The sequence below is a fragment of the Aedes aegypti genome, chromosome 3, assembly GCF_002204515.2.
Source record: "Aedes aegypti strain LVP_AGWG chromosome 3, AaegL5.0 Primary Assembly, whole genome shotgun sequence".
NCBI lineage: Eukaryota > Metazoa > Arthropoda > Insecta > Diptera > Culicidae > Aedes > Aedes aegypti.
This window is the reverse complement of record NC_035109.1, coordinates 363,614,418-363,631,230: the sequence shown is the minus strand read 5'-3', so window position 1 is coordinate 363,631,230 and position 16,813 is coordinate 363,614,418.

Below are 16,813 nucleotides of genomic sequence, written 5' to 3'. Positions count from 1 at the left end.
AGGTGATCGAAAGGTGGAAGCAGCACTACGATGAACACCTGAATGGCGCAGAGAACACAGGCACAGAAGGTCAGGACAGTGAAGGCGATGGCTACGTCAGCACAGCGGACAGCGGAAATCAACCAGCTCCCACGATGGGGGAAGTTAAGGATGCCATTCAACAGCTCAAGAACAACAAAGCCGCTGGCAAGGATGGTATCGGAGCCGAACTCATCAAGATGGGTCCGGACAGGTTGGCCGCTTGTCTGCATCGGCTGATAGTCAGAATCTGGGAAACGGAACAGCTACCGGAGGAGTGGAAGCAAGGCGTTATATGCCCTATCTACAAAAAGGGCGACAAACTGGAGTGTGAAAATTATCGTGCAATCACCATCCTAAACGCCGCCTTTAAAGTGCTATCCCAGATTCTCTTCCGTCGTCTATCACCTATAGCAAACGAGTTCGTGGGAAGTTATCAAGCAGGTTTCATCGACGGCCGCTCGACAACGGACCAGATCTTTTCCGTGCGGCAAATCCTCCAGAAATGCCGTGAGTACCAGGTCCCTACGCACCATTTGTTCATCGATTTCAAGGCGGCATACGATAGTATCGACCGCATAGAGCTATGGAAAATCATGGACGAGAACAGCTTTCCCGGGAAGCTCACAAGATTGATCAGAGCAACGATGGACGGTGTGCAAAACTGCGTGAAGATCTCGGGCGAACACTCCAGTTCGTTCGAGTCTCGGCGGGGACTACGACAGGGCGACGGACTTTCGTGCCTGTTGTTCAATATTGCGCTTGAAGGTGTCATGCGGAGAGCCGGACTTAACAGTCGAGGCACGATTTTCACGAGATCCGGACAATTTGTTTGCTTCGCGGACGACATGGATATTATTGGGAGAAAATTTGAAACGGTGGCAGATTTGTTCACCCGCCTGAAACGCGAAGCAACAAGAGTCGGGCTAATGGTGAATGCGTCGAAAACAAAGTACATGCTGGTTGGCGGAACTGAGCGCGACAGGGCCCGCCTAGGAAGCAGTGTTACGATAGACGGGGATACCTTCGAGGTGGTGGACGAGTTCGTCTACCTCGGATCCTTGTTGACGGCTGACAACAATGTTAGTCGGGAAATACGAAGGCGCATCATCAGCGGAAGTCGTGCCTACTATGGGCTCCAGAAGAAACTGCGGTCAAGAAAGATTCACCCCCGCACCAAATGCACGATGTATAAAACGCTCATAAGACCGGTAGTCCTCTATGGGCATGAGGCGTGGACTATGCTCGAGGAGGACTTGCAAGCTCTTGGGGTTTTCGAACGCCGAGTGCTAAGGACGATCTTCGGCGGCGTGCAGGAGAACGGCGTGTGGCGGCGAAGGATGAACCACGAGCTCGCTCAACTCTACGGCGAACCCAGTATCGTGAAGGTAGCTAAAGCTGGAAGGATACGCTGGGCAGGGCATGTTGCAAGAATGCCGGACAACAACCCTGTAAAGATGGTGTTCGCCACGAATCCGGTCGGAACAAGTAGGCGTGGGGCGCAGCGAGCTAGGTGGATTGACCAGGTACACCAGGACCTGGAGAGTGTGGGTCACAGTCGAGGATGGAGAGAAGCGGCCATGAACCGAGGGAATTGGCGAAATATTGTTGGCGAGGCTTTATCAAGATAATTGATGTAAAGCCAAATAAGTAAGTAAGTATCTTCACACAGCACCAGGGCTGGCATCAACTCGCACAATGCGCGCAAAGAGCAGAATTTAGCCACTGCACAAAGAGGAGACAGGCGCGCGCAAAGTGTAACAACACGAACACAATGAGGGCACGCAGTCGGAAAGAGAGTGTAAGCGATTACGCAAAGAGTTATGCTGACGGAGTGTGTTGGCAAAACATGCTCAAAGTGTACACAATTTGGCTCTTTTTGCCATATAACATGGGTATTTTTAAAACGAGACCAACGAATAGATGTCGGATATCTCGCGTAACAGTTCTAAAGGGCCAATGATCAAATTGTAAACAAATCGGGTTTTGATACCATTCGATAGCATCTTCCAACACCCACAAACTATGCAAACATTGTCAACATAATCATAAAACTTACCGTTATAAACTCGGTTTTCAAAACGGCCAATAACCGCTTTTTTCCAAATCATTCATTGGCCCCCACTCGAAAAGGCCAATGATTGGTTCTCGCTCCATCAAGAGGGCCTACAATCGGAAAATCTCGCAAACTGTCATTGGCCTTAGCATGGTGAGAGGCCAATGACTCTCTCTTGCTCATTCATTGAAAACCGAAAAGGCCTAGCCTTGGGCCAAGCACGCTAATAAAATTCTATTTTGGCCAATAAAAAAGGCCCATGCCTTGATGAAAATCGAAAATGGGCCAAGCATTTAAACTTATCATTTTTTCCACATTTTTGTCAGTTTTCAGAATAAAATCAATTATTAGCGTGTAGTAATAGTAAATCGTCACTAAACTAGCAAGAAATCACATTGATTGAATTGAATACTGAAAAATAGGAATTGAAAATGTGGTGAATAATATTCAAATCGAATTTTCTCAGAGTCAACGATCTGAGGATTGGCCCTTTTGAATTGTTACGCGAGATATCGATGTCCGTAGTTGTTTTGGAATCCAAGATGGCGACTTCCGGTTTGTGAAAAGCGCTTCAAACCCATGCAATATGGGTATTTTTGGAACGGGGCCGACGAGTAGATGCCGGAAATCGATGTCCGTTGTCGTTTTGGAATCCAAGATGGCGACTTCCGGTTTGTGAAAATTACTTTGAACCCATGCGATATGGGTATTTTTGGAACGGGGCCGATAAGTAGATGACGGAAATCGATGTCTGACGCCGTTTTGGAATCCAAGATGGCGACTTCCGGTTTGTGAAAAGCGCTTCAAACCCATGCAATATGGGTATTTTTGGAACGGGGCCGACGAGTAGATGCCGGAAATCGATGTCCGTTGTCGTTTTGGAATCCAAGATGGCGACTTCCGGTTTGTGAAAATCACTTCAAACCCATGCAATATGGGTATTTTTGGAACGGGGCCGACGAGTAGATGACGGAAATCGATGTCTGACGCCGTTTTGGAATCAAAGATGGCGACTTCCGGTTTGTGAAAATCACTTCAAACCCATGCAATATGGGTATTTTTGGAACGGGGCCGACGAGTAGATGACCGAAATCGATGTCTGGCACCAATTTGGAATCAAAGATGGCGACTTCCGGTTTGCAAAAATCCCTTCAAACCCACGCAATATGGGTATTTTTGGAACGGGGCCGACGAGTAGATGCCGGAAATCGATGTCCGTTGTCGTTTTGGAATCCAAGATGGCGACTTCCGGTTTGTGAAAATCACTTCAAACCCATGCAATATGGGTATTTTTGGAACGGGGCCGACGAGTAGATGACGGAAATCGATGTCTGACGCCGTTTTGGAATCCAAGATGGCGACTTCCGGTTTGTGAAAATCACTTCAAACCCATGCAATATGGGTATTTTTGGAACGGGGCCGACGAGTAGATGACGGAAATCGATGTCTGACGCCGTTTTGGAATCCAAGATGGCGACTTCCGGTTTGTGAAAATCACTTCAAACCCATGCAATATGGGTATTTTTGGAACGGGACCGACGAGTAGATGACCGAAATCGATGTCTGGCACCAATTTGGAATCAAAGATGGCGACTTCCGGTTTGCAAAAATCCCTTCAAACCCACGCAATATGGGTATTTTTGGAACGGGGCCGACGAGTAGATGCCGGAAATCGATGTCCGTTGTCGTTTTGGAATCCAAGATGGCGACTTCCGGTTTGTGAAAAGTGCTTCAAACCCATGCAATATGGGTATTTTTGGAACGGGGCCGACGAGTAGATGACGGAAATCGATGTCTGACGCCATTTTGGAATCCAAGATGGCGACTTCCGGTTTGCAAAAATACCTTCAAACCCATGCAATATGGGTATTTTTGGAACGGGACCGACGAGTAGATGCTGGAAATCGATGTCCGGTGTCGTTTTGGAATCAAAGATGGCGACTTCCGGTTTGTGAAAATCACTTCAAACCCATGCAATATGGGTATTTTTGGAACGGGGCCGACGAGTAGATGACGGAAATCGATGTCTGACGCCATTTTGGAATCCAAGATGGCGACTTCCGGTTTGCAAAAATACCTTCAAACCCATGCAATATGGGTATTTTTGGAACGGGACCGACGAGTAGATGCTGGAAATCGATGTCCGGTGTCGTTTTGGAATCAAAGATGGCGACTTCCGGTTTGTGAAAATCACTTCAAACCCATGCAATATGGGTATTTTTGGAACGGGGCCGACGAGTAGATGCTGGAAATCGATGTCCGTTGTCGTTTTGGAATCCAAGATGGCGACTTCCGGTTTGTGAAAATTACTTTGAACCCATGCGATATGGGTATTTTTGGAACGGGGCCGATAAGTAGATGACGGAAATCGATGTCTGACGCCATTTTGGAATCCAAGATGTCGACTTCCGGTTTGTGAAAAGCGCTTCAAACCCATGCAATATGGGTATTTTTGGAACGGGGCCGACGAGTAGATGACGGAAATCGATATCCGTTGTCGTTTTGGAATCCAAGATGGCGACTTCCGGTTTGTGAAAATCACTTTAAACCCATGCAATATGGGTATTTTTGGAACGGGGCCGATGAGTAGATGACGGAAATCGATGTCTGACGCCATTTTGGAATCCAAGATTTATGAAAATCACTTTAAACCGGATTTCGCCATCTTGGATTTCAAAACGACACCGGACATCAATTTCCGCCATCTACTCGTCGGTGCCGTTCCAAAAATACCCATATTGCATGGGTTTGAAGTGATTTTCACAAACCGGAAGTCGCCATCTTGGATTCCAAAACGACAACGGACATCGATTTCCGTCATCTACTCGTCGGCCCCGTTCCAAAAATACCCATATTGCATGGGTTTGAAGGGATTTTTGCAAACCGGAAGTCGCCATCTTTGATTCCAAAACGACACCGGACATCGATTTCCGGCATCTACTCGTCGGTCCCGTTCCAAAAATACCCATATTGCATGGGTTTGAAGTGATTTTCACAAACCGGAAGTCGCCATCTTGGATTCCAAAACGACACCGGACATCGATTTCCGGCATCTACTCGTCGGTCCCGTTCCAAAAATACCCATATTGCATGGGTTTGAAGGGATTTTTGCAAACCGGAAGTCGCCATCTTGGATTCCAAATTGGTGCCAGACATCGATTTCCGTCATTTACTCGTCGGTCCCGTTCCAAAAATACCCATATTGCATGGGTTTAAAGTGATTTTCACAAACCGGAAGTCGCCATCTTGGATTCCAAAACGACAACGGACATCGATTTCCGTCATCTACTCGTCGGCCCCGTTCCAAAAATACCCATATTGCGTGGGTTTGAAGGGATTTTTGCAAACCGGAAGTCGCCATCTTTGATTCCAAATTGGTGCCAGACATCGATTTCGGTCATCTACTCGTCGGTCCCGTTCCAAAAATACCCATATTGCATGGGTTTGAAGTGATTTTCACAAACCGGAAGTCGCCATCTTTGATTCCAAAACGACACCGGACATCGATTTCCGTCATCTACTCGTCGGTCCCGTTCCAAAAATACTCCCATATGTTCCAATAGAAGCTCCTATAGAAGCATTCGGTAGGTACTCAATGAGCCACACAAAGAGTGTGTGTTCACCATTTTCCATCAACACTTTGTGTCGAAGGATGCATTGCAGCGAGAGCAGAAACACAAAGAGGCGTCAAAGAGGGAAGAACCAGTGAGAAAGTGTAGCTGTCGCACTGCACTCAAATTCATGATCAACACAAAGTGCGCGCTCTTTGTGTTTTTCTGTTTTCACTGAGGAGATGCCAGCCCTGCACAGCACTGTACACTATCCATCGTTGCTTTGATCAGTCTAGTCAGTTTCCCGGGAAAACCATTCTCGTCCATAATCTTCCATAGCTCTTCGCTAGTGATTCCCAAAGTGGGTGAATTCGCCCCCCTGGGGGCGATTTTTAGGCTCAAGGGGGCGAAAATTTGCAAAACAAAATTTGGGGGGCGAAAAATTCAGAAAGGGGGCGAAAAAACTAGTACGGGAGCATTTGAAAATAATTACTCATATCCTTTGAAGGACTTACACTCCCGTGCATAAGTTTGGGTTCACCTCCTAAAAAACATGCAAAAGTGTTCAGTCCATATCTCTGTGATTACACGTCCAATTCAAACTCTTTAAGCCGCATTCCAAAGGCAAAGAGTTATTCTTACTTCGTATGTATTTTTCCAAAAACATTCTTTGAACTTTATATACTTAATATGTACTTAAAATTGTGACATTTTTCAAAAAATACACTAAAAAAACATTACTAATTTCCTCAGCATTGGATCGACCACAATTTTAAAACAAGGTGTCTTTAAAATCGCAATCTTATATTCTTTGAAGAGCACTCATGAAATTTTTGCGGAAAAATCTGGAAAGTATTCAAAATCAATGAAACAGTCAGTCAAGTCATCGTGCAAAAGTTTGGGTTCACCCCTCAGTATGGTGTATCGTGCAAAAGTTTGGGTTCACCTGAACTTACTTAAATCTGTGAAATCTCAAACCAATCATGTAAGCGCCATTATTTGCGCTCAAAAAAGCTTTAAACTATTAAAATCGGTTGAAAAATGGCAGAGATATTGACAAAAATGATGTGCGTGTGGCTCATATGAACCCAAACTTTTGCACGATTTGCATCATACTGAGGGGTGAACCCAAACTTTTGCACGATGACTTGACTGACTGTTTCATTGATTTTGAATACTTTCCAGATTTTTCCGCAAAAATTTCGTGGGGTCTCTTCAAAGAATATAAGATTACGATTCTAATGACACTTTGATTTAAAATTTTGGTCGACCCAATGCTGAGGAAATTAGATATGATTTTTCAGTGTGTTTTTTGAAAATGTTACAACTTTAAGTATAAATTTAGTATACAAAATTTAAAAAAATATTTTTGGAAAAATACATACGAAGTAAGAATAACTCTTTGCCTTTGGAATGCGGCTTAAAGAGTTTGAAGTGGACTTGTAATCACAGAGATATGGACAGCACACTTTTGTATGTTTTTGAGGGGGTGAACCCAAACTTTTGCACGGGAGTGTACACCTGAATGTTAATCAATTCCAAACTTAACTAGTTCCAGGACTATTTTACCTAAGATCAGGGATATGTCTTGGCCATTTTAAAATTATGATAGACAACACTTGATGTTTGTGTTATGCATTAAGGTATTTCAATATCAAGTGAGTTTTAATAATAGTCAGCATTTGAGATTTTCACAAGGTTTTGCAGATGGCACAAATCGGGCCAAAGACAAATACACTATTTAAAAATAAATTTGAAGAAATTTCAAAGATGCGTTGGATTTGAACTTTCAGAATATCAAAAAAAAAAACAATTTTTCTTGGTGTTAGAAAAAATACCATTTTGGTGAATTGCATTGAAAAATAAGTTTGAAAACATTCTGGATTTTCATATAAAATATATTTCAGGGTTTTTTTTGGATTGGATCAAAAAAGCGTTCACAGAACGCTTCAAACATTTGTTATTCACAATTTCTGGAAATTATTGCAGTAATTTTAAAAATAGCAGATAAGTCAGTATGAAATCACAGTTCACGGAATGAGACCTTCAAAATACGAACAATTGCAAACAGAATCAATGCAGTTCAGCCAAATATGACATATTCATGTAAAAAGAAATGCGTTTGCACGGAAAATATTGCATTTGGTTCAGTTTTGAAGCGCCTAGACATACATTACATTTGATAAGTTGAAACTGGACCAAACTTTTACCGACTGATTCAGTAGCCTGTAATGCACGCAAGATATCGTTAAAATTGACATTAAAAATTACAGTCCAGTAAATAATTTCTAGTAATTGTGGGTTATTGATATTTAAGAAAATGTTTTTTAATGTACATAATAGTTATTGTATTATAATTCCATGGATATGCGACTCGAGAGCATGTTTTGGCGTACAGCGCTTAATTAAAATATTTGTATCACATATTAGGGGGGCGATTCCAGATAAATATTGGCCTCAAGGGGGCGAAAGTTGAAAAAGTTTGGGAAGCACTGCTCTTCGCGGTCGATGGTATCATAGGCCGCTTTGAAGTCGATGAATAGGTGGTGCGTAGGGACTTGATATTTGCGCCACTTTAGGAGGATCTGCCGCAACATAAAGATTTGGTCTGTCGTCGATCGCCCGTCCACAAAACCGGCTTGATAACTTCCCACAAATCTGCTTGCCAGTGGCGATAGACGGCGGAAGATGATCTGGGAAAGCACTTTATAGGCTGCATTAAGAATGGTGATCGCTCGATAGTTCTCACATTCTAACTTGTCACCCCTTTTGTATATTGGGTATATTATTCCCTCCTTCCACTCCTCCAGTAGCTGTTCTGTATCCCAGATCCTGGCTATCAATCGGTGCAGACAAGTGGCCAACCTGTCCGGGCCCATTTTAATAAGTTCCGCTCCAATACCATCCTTTCCAGCTGCTTTGTTGTTCTTGAGCTGTTTGATAGCATCCTTAACTTCACCTATTGTGGGAGTTGACACGTCTCCCTCATCCGCCGTACTGATGAAGCCATTCCTCCTGCTGTCTTGATCTTCCTCCTCTGCGCCGTTTAGGTGTTCATTGTAGTGTTGCTTCCACCTTTCAATCACCTCACGTTCGTCCGTCAAGATACCTCCATCCTTATCCCGGCACATTTCGGCTCGCGGCACAAAGCCTTTGCGGGATGCATTTAGTTTCTTGTAGAACTTTCGTGTTTCTTGAGAAAGATACAGCTGCTCCATCTCTTCGCACTCCAACTCTTCCAGGCGGTGCTATTTATCCCAGAATAGATGGGTTTGCTGTCTTCGCTTCTGTTTGTATTGTTCCACGTTTTGACGGGTGCCTTGCTGCAGCATCATTCTCGTCCAAAACTTCTCGTCCAAAACCCTCGTCCGCTGCATTCTTCTCGTCCAAAACCGTCTGACACTCCTCGTCGAACCAACCGTTCCGTCTATTTGCTTCCACGAACCCAATGTTCCTCAAGAGGGGCTTCGGTGAGCTCTCCCTCTTCCGGCAACGCTGCTTCAAGGCTTTGCGCGTAATCAGTTGCGACTTCGGGTAGCTTGAGTCGTTCCAGATTGTACCGTGGCGGGCGTCGGTACCGAATGTTGTTCACAACGGAGAGTCGTTGGCGCACCGTCACTAGGAAGTGGTCCGAATCGATGTTTGCGCCACGATAAGTTCTGACGTCGATAATGTCCGAGAAGTGTCTTCCATCAATCAAAACGTGGTCGATTTGTGATTCAGTTTGTTGGGGTGATCTCCAGGTGTACCGATACGGGAGGCTGTGCTGGAAGTAGGTACTACGTATGGCCATGTTTTTGGAGGCGGCGAAATCAATCAGTCTAAGGCCGTTTTCATTCGTAAGCTGGTGAGCGCTGAACTTCCCTATAATAATGATTATGCTGATATTGAAGAAACAGCCTTTGATCCTCAACTTGCACATTCTGTTGTCGATTGGCCACCACCCAATCACGCGCCTCTGCATTTCGCCCATCACGATAAAAGCTGTGCCCAGCTCATGTCTGTTGCCGCAGCTCTGGTAGATGGTATAACCATCCCTATACGTATGTACCGTCGACCCTTTTCAGCAAACCTCCTGCAGCGCTACGATGTCAAACTTGCAGACCCTCAATAATTCGTAAAGAATGCGGGTACTTCTCAAGAAATTGAGAGACTTACAGTTCCATGATCCGAGTTTCCAATCGTTAGTCTGTTTTCGATGCCTGGGTCTATGCCGATTGTTCCGGTGCGAATTTACATTGTACACGGGAAAAAAATCTGTGGTAAAAATAATTATTTTAGCTGACTACGCCCATTCTTAAAACTACCATGGAAGTTTAGACCAATTTACTATGTTTACGGTACACCCCACTGCATTACTGGTACATTTGACAGAAATAATTTACAAAAATCTGATTCCAACTTTAGACATGGTAAAATCAAGCGCATTTCTGGTCTGCTGAAAACTGCTGGTGCGAGCGCTTAAGTTAACCCCCTAGAATGGTAGTTTATACCGCACTTTTTTTTTTTGCGTGTATGCTTCCTGTACTGATGATTTTTACGGCTGGCTTGTAAGGCCTGCACCAACCCCCTGCTCGCCGGAGGATCATCGTGCACAGCACTGTTTAGAGTCCCACGCTGGCACTAGGACGCTGATCAGTCGCTCCTAACATGGAGAACAGACGCTGTTTTGATCCGCTCCTAACATGGCGTCTGTTCTCCATGTTAGGAGCGGATGATAAGCTACACCCTCAGAAGAAAGGAGCCCCCCTTCCCTGTCAGCATATGACCAAGGTCCCACCAGGGTTGGTTGGTCTTCCCTACGGTTACTCGTACCCCAGGCGGTACCAGGTAGGTAGGGATAGGAGTTACTGGACAAGAGGCTAAGGACCACAAATGGGATCTATTTTATACCTGCAGGTACGCGAAGTACCAATGGTACGCATTGTCCACTCATTTACCACCCAAAAGTTTGAAAGTAAATCATCTTTATATAATACTTCGAAAGTTGTACATAAGAGATGATGAGATAGAATTATGACCGAAACGTTCTCAATTAAATACAAAATTGAAAATGTCAGTTGAAATCAACGCTATATGATTCATCGAGTCTTAGATAACTATAGAAAAGATTTAATTAACTTTTTTTCCATTTTGCTGTAGATTTTTCCATTCCATGAACGACTGTTTTGCAAAGTCGTTATTGAACCAATATGCAAATCGATTACCTGTTTTATTTCATTGTGTAGATTTTCTGATTTCTTACATATATTGTAACACAGAATGGTCCCAGGGCGACTGGACTAAACTATATAGTTTTGCAATGCATAATTTGGTTTTCGTCACGGTAAAAAAAAAACGATTGTCTAGCATTTATCTATCAACTAGTCTTTGTGGAAAAGAAGCAATAGCTTTCAGAAAAGCACATAAGCTTCAATATCGGTCAATTAACAACTTCCAGAATTTGCTATATGACCCTTCTCCAAGACTGAAGTCTTAGTTTCTTGCTTTATTATTTCAATGATTTAAAAATAGACAACAGTATGGAAAAATTTTTCACGCTTAGACAACTTGCAGATAATGCTATAGTCTTTGCAAGTAGCCCTCGAGCGGAAATCTCACGAAGACCATAGCCAAATTACATAAATCCACTTAGGCTAGTAATTTAGAGATCGGGGAAAATATAATTGAATTTAAATTCTGTAGATTTGCGTAAAAATTATGGTAAATTCTAAGCTCTCAGTGTTTTGCAATATTTAATGAATTCTGTAAATTTGTGTCAAAATTTTAGAAAATTCTAAGCTCTTAGTAAAATTGCAATATTTTAACAAAACCATGAAAATATTCATTCTAAATTATTGAAATCTGTTCACAAATCGAAAAGAAATTTGAAAATATCTAAATTCCGGTAGAATCTCAGATATATTTGATAGATTAATAGGTTCAGTACTCTGAAAGTAAAATCTGGAAAATCTATGAATTACTGAGTATCTTCGTCTTTCCATGATCATTCCAGGACATATAGCACTGTAATTTTGACAGTATTTATCTAGAAATTTGTAACAGTTTGCTGTTATTAACCCGAGAAGAATTTTGTAGTTTATTATATAACCTTGATACGAATAGAAGGTTTTTCATCGATACTTAAAAATACAGACAATATGCGTATTGAATTTTCCCTCCATGAGTCGATGTTCCATTACTCGATATCGACTCATGGAACCATACTAAAAACATAAAATCATGGTTACTATGATGGTCCCTTCAAACAGCTTTCCAAAGAATAGCTGTTCCATGACTCGATATTTCCATGAGTCGATGGTCCCTTCAATATCGACTCATGGAGGTTTGACTGTAATTTTAAAATAAAATAATCTCATGTCATAATATCTCTGTAAGAGATCGCATCGGATATGTATTTTCAATTTAAAATCGTTAGCGTAAAAAACAATTTATTGAATTGTGTTTCATTATTTTCAATTCTCGGGGGGGCCGGGGTATTTGCCCCCTTGGCACCCCCCAAATCCGGGCCTGGCTGTATGATGTATTGGATTCCAGTCCTGAGAGCCTAGTCGGTAAGATCTGCATCACAAGAAAATTATAGATTTAGTCCATTCTACCAATTTTCAGGATTTTTGCAATGAACTCATTCATTTATTGGTATTACAAGTGACAATAAAACGGTGCCAATAATTCCAAGCCTTACTATTCGCAGTTACTCGCCTCTTTTCTTTAATTCCTTTATTAATGTCATTTCAAACATTACATTCATTTCTTATATCGAGGTGTTCTGTGTTCGACAACACTATCATCCTAATTTGGTTAAACTAAATTAAGATTTTATTAACATTTTGTTAATTATATATTACATTTCTCGCGTTGAGTATCATACAGGCGTATCTGCAGTGATCGATTTCTCTTAGTCGATTTTCTCTTTGCATTATTACACGAAATTCAATCGGTTGCGGAAACATTTTACGGTGCAGTAGGTAAAGTTAGCTTAAGTCAATTGAAAGCGTGTTCTGTCTCATAGGCAGGTTAAATCAACTCACCTTAAAAAAATCTAAACTGCTACGTCAAATGAAATCTCGCGTTCAGTAGCATAAGAGCGTAACTGCAGTGATCGATTTCTCTTCATCGATTTTCTCTTTAGCTAATTACTAGGCCGAGCGACTGATTTCGACTGCTATTTTTGACTCAATAAAGAGCACTCATCATCCTTTATCGTATAGATAATGAACGCATTTATCATGACAATAGAAGTTTGCAACAAATTTTGTCTAAAATTAATAATAACTTTATTTGTCATTTGTTCCAATGTTTCATTGGAACATTGAATATTTTATGTAACTCATTAGTACTATACCAGGGAGGGAGCTTCAGAATCATTTAAGACAAAGTTTCGATTTTCTGTTAATAATTGGATACGGACATTTTATGTATTTGTTACATTTGGCTTGAATGTCCTCAATGTGATTTTTGAAAGTTATTTTTTTATCTAGCATTAACCCTAGACCTGACCAATTTATTGGAACCCCTCTCATCGTAACAAAATGTCTACTTGAAGGTTTCAAATAATGGGCTTTTGGTTTATGTGGGGATATTATCAGTTGAGTTTTGGAAGCATTAGGAGAAATCTTCCATTTTTGCAAGTATGAAGAAAAATATCCAAACTCTTTTGCAATCTACTACAGATGACACGCAGGCTTCGTCCTTTGGCAGAGAGGCCTGTGTCATCCGCAAACAAGGATTTTTGACATCCCTGAGGTAACTCAGGCAAGTCAGATGTGAAAATATTTTATAATATTGGTCCAAAAATAGGCTGACCAGACGCCCCGTATTTAATGGGACAGTACCGTTTTTACAACCTCGATTGGCTGTCCCTTCGTTTTATTAAAAATGCTAAAATTGTCCCGTATTTTCGAGAATGATTATACTTGTGATAATTTTTGATCGATTTTCAGAAATGTTTTTTTTTTATAAGACTCAAAATTACAAAATCTCCCGCAATTATTTAAATAATAATAATTTAACTAAAATATTTTCAACATTTTGTTGAAGCGAAATTGACATACATTTAAAACATTTTCCAAAATTGGCGTCGGTTTAACGGAAATTTTTCTAAAATTAAAAAACTTCAAAATTATCTACTGAAACTATTTTCGATGTCATCATACAGAAGTTTGATCATTCCTATTATTATCAATCACATAGATAAATATGATTCATATGAAATTTAAAAAAAAATTGAGGTCAATCGTGGGTAATTTAAACAAGGTTTTACCTTAAAATATCTGATGGATTCACGTTAAAAATCATCGTAATAAATTATTTTTTGTGTAATTTCTCTTAGGATAAAGCCTGCTTTTTAAACTCACCGGAAGAAATATGTTTTGTGTGTAAAAAACAATTTATTCAGAATTTTGACGGTTTTGAGAATCGGAGTTAATTTTAAAGAACACAAAAGTTTCACAGTAAAATTCAACTTTTCAAACTTCAGAGTAAGAAAAAAAATAAAGAAAAAGAAAGTTTTAAAGAAGATACCAGTAGAAAAAGCACATGGACGACCATTGTTAGGGACAATTCCCTGGCATCAATTTTGAAATTTCACGGTAAGCTTATTTAGGAAACCGGGGAAACCAAAAATTTTGCAATCGTTTAGTTTTGAACAGAATTTTTATAAAAAAAAAAACAAACCTTTTAATACATTATGCGTGTCGACTCACGGTTTCAAAATCTTGATTGTTATCGAACTTCCATGTACGTTGAGCATTTGAGCTTAAAATTCTTGTTGGGTGGTTAAAAAAATATGGCGGCGATAACTTTCTTATACATTTTATATGGGTCAGATATAATTCTATAATTATAGCATATCACGAATCCAGTGTAGAGAGGCCTAAAAGTTAAATAAACATATTTTTGTACTTTGTGGATTTAAAAATTTTTGACATTTGATTTTGACAATTTTTGGTATCTATCCTAGTCGAAACAGATGTGGAGCATGTAACTTCGGTAATAATCGAAACTTTAACACCATGTGATCATTTTGCTTCGCGAAAAATTTTGCAAAGTTTTGTGTGGATTTTGATTAACCAAGTATCCACAAGCATTATATTATTGAACGTAATCAATCGCATAATAAGATTTTGAATGTACCGTGATCCGGGGTATCGTTGAATCGGAATGATCCATCTCGTAAAAAGTTCGTATCATCATTCATTGATGAAATATTTCCAAAGCATGAATAGCGCTTCTCTTTCTTATATTCATGAGATAATGAAAATTAAGATGTTTTCGAAAATTGCATCTACTTGATGCGTACATTTAACAACTTCTTGAAACAACGATTTCAATAGTTAAGAATGACACTACCGAAGATTCATGTCTCACATAAGTTGTGCAAGCGATATGAGCAAGGAAAATGTGATTCCAAAAACGATTCCGTTGTCAAAACATTCATAAGAATGTTCAATTAGGCAAAATTAACGAATCACTGTTAAGAATGTAGAGTTAAACTGATCAATGTTACCCCGGATTACGGTAACAATGCTTTTATTCAACAATGTTGGAGAGCTGTCAGGAAATAATGCATGAACTCAACATAACAAATGTATCACCACAATACTTGTGTATTTATGTTATATTATCAAATATTTTCAATTTAAAAAGTATTTTAACAGTTGTCTTAAAGTAATACAACCAATGACACAGAGCGGCATGATTCCTTGGGTTGTCCCGTTTTCGTTCTTCATTTGTCCCATATTTATCCTGTTAGCTTATGGTCAGCCTATCCAAAAATGTTGCGTTGAGGAACACTAGCTCTTACAGGAAGTCTTTCAGACTTGGAGTTCTGATATTTAACCTGATGTGTACGATTTGATAGATAACTTTAGATTATTCTAACAATGTATGTAAGACAATTAAAGTTTTTGTCAAATACTGTCGAATACTTGTTTATGTCCAGAAGAGCAAAATCAGTAGAATCCAGTGATGGAAAGTGGCGAACACTTCTTCAGAACTGGAACAAAAACAAAACCAAACGCTCCCGAGCGTCAGAGCGCTGGTTTACTCGCATCTGTCGGCTCCCGAGTAACTGAAGCCAAAAGTGATTCGCGAACGTGTTCGGAGCTGTTCAGAGTCATATTGTGCTTTTGGGAAAAAAGCTGCTTCCCCTCCGATATTTATGGTTTTCATGGGCTTTTGACTGCTAACTAGTAGTTTACTGTCGATATGATGATTATACAATTAATTTGTCTGTTAAAACCATAATAAATCACACCTTGCTCGGTTACTCATGAGTAAACGCTCCCGAACTTGTTGCTACTTCTTTTGACATGTTTTCCCGAGCAGACGAGTGCGGACTTACTCACACCTAGCCAGTTTCCGAGTCTGTGATGTTTGTTATGTGTTGGTATACACTCGTGAGCTGCTTCGTGATGCGAACTTTTCCAGCACTGGAATAGACTTCAGATTTGTTTGAACAAATCATACTTGTTACTCGTAAAAGTTGATGAGAGGTCGTATGTCCATTAGAGTGGGATAAAATTTAGATTATCGCTCTAGTCCACTTTTTGGATTGCATTTAGGTCCCAGAACAACTGTGTAAAATTTCAGCTCGATAGGTGAAACTATATTTTAGCGCCGCCCGTTCAAAATTTGTATGGGATTTACTATGGGAAAACATAGTTTCGTAAAGAAAAATCGCGAGAGGTCGCCCATTGTTTCCTATAAAAATTCTGAAAGCACACCTCGATAGGTATTTTTACGATGAAGAATGTTGCCGAATATCGCGAAACAATCCGACACTTGTGAAAAAAAGTTATTCAATGAAAACCGATTTACAAGGCGACGTTGATTAGCACGTCAAGGAATAACAATAATAACAAAATTGGGCAAAATTAACGAACAGTCTGCGCTTAATAATTTTTTTCATAAGCATCGGATTGCTTTGCTTTCTTCGACAATGTTGTTCATCGTCAAAATACACAACGTAACAAAAAATAACATTTTTGTGCGTCTCAAGGTTCAAATCATGTGTCTCTAATAAATTTGGGGTTGCTGTATCTGATGCCGTTCTCAGAAATGTTCCAGCACGTCACAATTTTAGCTAAAGGTCGCCAAAGTTGTGGAAACCACTTTTTTAATTGATGTTTACATAAAATTCAAAGTATGATTTATCAAACTTTTTACTGATCTAATCCACAAAGCA